Source organism: Equus przewalskii, chromosome 18 (genome assembly GCF_037783145.1).
Source record: "Equus przewalskii isolate Varuska chromosome 18, EquPr2, whole genome shotgun sequence".
NCBI lineage: Eukaryota > Metazoa > Chordata > Mammalia > Perissodactyla > Equidae > Equus > Equus przewalskii.
Genome location: NC_091848.1, coordinates 4,747,155 through 4,751,702, shown reverse-complemented (window position 1 = coordinate 4,751,702; position 4,548 = coordinate 4,747,155). Strand labels below are relative to the sequence as shown.

Sequence of the window (4,548 nt, the reverse complement as noted above, 5' to 3'; positions counted from 1 at the left end):
CACCATAGTAAGATCTGTGATGATGGAAAGGTATACTGGTAAAGTAAAGAAAGTCTACTGTACAAGAGGAGATGGGAAAGCGGAGAGGTGAGAGTCCTCTCACTCAAATGCGTCTCAGGCAGACGGGTCATCAGAGAGACTCCATACCGAAGCTGAAGAGCTGGACGTGGTTCCCTCAAAAGCTTCCATGCTGGAACGCCCCTGGAAATGTTTTTATGTACCTCTAAGTGTACTTGTACCCCAGACTGAAAACCACTGTTACTTAGGATGTGTTAGTAACGATTACATTTTCCAGCTAACTCATGGGTTGTCAAATACGTAAGGATATTTTGACAGAATTGAGGCGTAAGCACGCTCTAGGAAATCCTTGGCTTACAGCTTGTGATCATTGCCTCTAGATCAATACAAGAATGGACACATTTGCCTCATCTCCTATTGGAAAGGGGTGGCTGCAGTTGTCTGGGGCGGGGGGTGCACCATGCAGAGATGGGAAAGCTGCAGATGTATGAGATGAGTGGATGGGCATAGTGGAGTGGACAGTGTGCGGAGTACTGCTTATGTTTAGCTCACAACACTTTAGGTTTCTTTGGAAACACCCCTTGATATACAAGGTTGGGCACCCAGCAACCATGGCAAACTTGCCCCCCAAGAATAGATCATTGATTCCGGAATTGATGTTCGGCCTAAGCTGACTTAATCAGATCTTCCAAGGAATTTGAAGTTTTGGACTAAATGTCACCCAGAACATGAATTGTTAGAGGCGAGTCAGCCTAATGGCAGAATTCTAGAAAGATGGTCTCCTATTCCTCGAAGCTGCCTGATTTCAGACGTTCCTGAGGCTTAGGTTTTCAGTAGTTCCCTGTATCTCATGCAATACTACAGCATCCTCACGGTACCATTTTTAAATTTAGTAATGCTACGTAAATAAGTAGATCGATGAAACAGAATGGAATCCAGAAACAGACACAAATACATATGAGAATTTAATATGTTATAAAGTAGTATTTCAAAAATTAGTGGAGAAAAGAACTGTTCAATAGATGGAGTTGAGACAACCTCATTTCTTTTACCAAAATAAATTTAAGATAGATCAAATATCTCAATGAGAAAAATTCCATAAGCTATGCCTGAGGAGTTTCCTGGTCTTTTTCTTCCAAGATTTCATGCAAGGTGTCATCTGGGAGGCCGACTTTCCTGGGGGTGTACAACTTTTGCATTTCATTTCATGCTGGGTGCAGATTTGAAGCTTGGGATTATTTTAAGGGTTCAAGATCATAAACTGTTGCTTTGAACAACTTGGAAATTTTTTGGCAACGTGGTTACCCCAAAACTTAGTAGACTTCTGGTCCACTGGGAGAACCACAGCCAAAGACTTTATTCAGACATGATTTTAATGTATATACTTACCATTTCCTTACTGGCCTCTCCGTTCTGCATCCCTCTCAGGCATAGCTAGCTTCAGACCATTTGGAAGATCGCACTGTTAATCTGAGCTTTACTGGTGAGACTGCTCCTATTTTCTAGTTGAAGATTTTTAGGAGAATGTACTGGAAAAGAGGTTGGGACTCAGTCTTCAGCAAGGCTACTGCTTTACAGCCACCAAATGCTTAGAACAGCTTTAGTCTGGGACATAGAAGCAGTTGGTTTCTTCAAGCTCCAAAACAGAGCGGCTGCAACAGGCAGGCTGCAATGCAAAGTACCCTCCTGTATCTCCAGGCTGCACCACATTTAGGTTTGATTATTGTTAATTTGGGGAGGCAATACTGCCTTACAGGTGGTCATATGTTCTTGCAGGCACAAAATATTTATCTGTCTTTTTGTGATGCTAGCAGCCATTGATGCTCAAAGCTTAGATTGAATAATTCACTAGGGACTGTCAAAAATGTTGATATTCAGAATCTATTCTTTCTTCCTCAGTTTTCTGATGGACTACTTCCATAAAGAGAAACGTCACATCATCTACTATTTGGTTACCTAGTGTCACAGTTTATATAGGAAAGGCAGGATAAATGCTTGATTGTTTTACTTACCAGTGCTCGAAATAAAGAGTTGGTTTCCTAGCATCCTCTAACAATGACTAATTAGTTTTTTGCATCAAGATGAAATCATGGATTTAAATATATTTGATGTGCTGTGATCCATTGCAGTTATTATCCTTAGTGATACTTAAATTACTCCATCTTTAGTCAGTAAGAGCCAATAACAATACCACCAATGTGATTAGCGGAAAGAGTTACAAATATTTTGCACGTGCTCTCCCCATTCTCATCACATTTTTTTGCAACTGTACTGCGTCTGCATTGTCAGAGCATTCAGCCATTACACACTATGCTCTCTTCCTTACATCTCTCATTTAGTCTCAGTTTTGCATAGAAATTATATGCTCGGCCCGTGAAGCTTCCCAGATCCCCTCAGCTCTCCCAGCGGCTGGACGCAGCTGGACAGGGTGGCAGCAGCTGGCCTCCCGGGTGCCTGCCTTCTCTTCAGGTAGTTGACACCGCCCAATTCTGCTGCTTCCATAGCATCCGAACCTCTGCATCAGAGCACTGGTGTGAGCGTCTGTTGATGTGTCTAGACTCCCTCTCCCCATGAAAAGGCCCAGCTGAGAAGGTGGAGGAAGTACTGGGCACGTTGCCGGGGAAAGTGAGGGATCCATTTAACCGAAGAGATGTCTGCTTATTTATAGGAATTACTTGAAGCCAGAGTCATGGTGGATGTAGGAAAGTGGCCAATCTTCACTCCGCTCTCACCTCAAGAAATTGCAGCTATTGGGAAAGCATGTCTTTGGCACCTCAGCCAACGAAGCACTCTACGTTACTGACAATGATGAGGTCTCCCTATTTGGACTGAGCTGTAGTAACTGTCTAGGAACTGGAGATAACCAGGGAACACTTATACCAAAAAGCTGGAAGCCCTGTGTGGAAAGAAGGTTAAAAGCCTTCGTTATGGGAGTGGACCACGTGTTCTTTTCAGCAGTGAAGATGGAGTTGTTTACGCCTGGGGCCACAATGGATACAGCCAGCTTGGGAATGGGACAACCAGCTAAGGCACTGCTCCCATCCAAGTCTGCGCCAATCTCTTGATCAAGCAAGTGGTTGAAGTAGACTGTGGCTCACATCATTCAATGGCTCTGGCTGCCGCTGGAGAGGGATTTGCTTGGGGCGATAACAGCTGTGGCCAGGTGGGGTCAGGATCTACAGCAAATCAACCAACTCCTCAGAAAGTTACAAACTGTTTACATACTGAGAGGGTGGTTGGCACTGCCTGCAGTCAGACCTCGTCCGTGACTGTTCTGGACAATGGTGGCATTACAACGGCAATGGTCAGCTGGGCTTGGGAAACAATGGCAATCAGCTGACCCGTGCGAGAGTGGCAGCTTTGCCCAATGTGTGTGCACCAGATTGTCTGCAGCTATGCACATACTCTAGCACTAACAGACCAGGGCTTGCTCTGTGCCTGGGGAGCTAACACGTATGGGCAGCTGGGAACTGGCAATAAAAATAACCTACTAAACCCAGCACACATCACGGTGGAGAAAGAAAGGTAGAGATTGCAGCCTGCCACTCTGCCCACACATCTGCTGCCAAAACCCAGGGCGGGCACGTGTATACAGGGGGCCAACGCCTGTGCGATGGGTCATCCTGCCTCACCTCGCCCCCTTCTCCTGCCAGATGACGTGTTTGCCTGCTGTGCCTCTCCCGCCGTCTCGTGACACCTCCTGTCTGTAGAGCATGAAAACTTTTTAACAGTTGCAGAGTCACTGAAGAAAGAATTTGATAGTCCTGAAACTGCTGATTTGAAGTTCCAAATTAATGGGAAATATATCCACGTCCATAAAGCTGTTTTGAAAACCAGGTGTGAGCACTTGTGATCCATTTTCAGTCTTACTGGAATGAGGACATGAAGGAAGTGACAGAAAGAGACCAGTTTTCTTGTCCAGTGAATCGTGGCTTTCCCCAGTCCTCTACACAGATGCAGTCCATCTGCCGCCCAAAGGTGCTATAGGTCTTTTGGATTTGGCCAGCTCTTACTGTGAAAACAGACTGCAAACACTTTGCCAGCACATTATCGAGCGAGGAGGCACTGTGGAGAATGCCTTTTCATTGTTCTCTGCTGCGGTCAGACATGACGCAGAGGATTTGGAAGAATTCTGCTGTAAGTTTTGCATCAATCATTTGACAGAAGTTACACAGACTGCAAATGGATGACCTGCTAAAGGAATTCATTGCAAAGCCAGTAAACGTGGAGCCTTTAAGAACCGAAGCCCAAAGCTGCTGGGTCTTGTGTGAGCGCTGGGGCCGGCGATGGGTGCCGGTGTGCCGTTTGTGCTCCGCAGGTGATATAATTCTGCAGGTAGGAAACCCACCAACTGGCTTTTTTTACGTCCAAGACCCAGTTCTCTGTGTAGGAATATATGAAGGATGTACGGCTTTTCCTGAACCCGTTTTAAACAACTCTCGTTTCCGGATATGTGCATTTTAAATGTGACCTTACGTTTGGCTGGAACATTGTTAAAGGGTGAAAGTGTAGCTGGTTGTTTTCTTTGTT

The 4,548-nt window shown here is 45.2% G+C and overlaps 1 pseudogene; it reads left to right on the top strand.

Moving 5' to 3' along the window:
• Positions 1 to 2,596: 2,596 nt before the first annotated feature.
• Positions 2,597 to 4,347, top strand: LOC103567359 (RCC1 and BTB domain-containing protein 1 pseudogene; annotated as a pseudogene).
• The last annotated feature ends 201 nt before the right edge of the window (positions 4,348 to 4,548 follow it).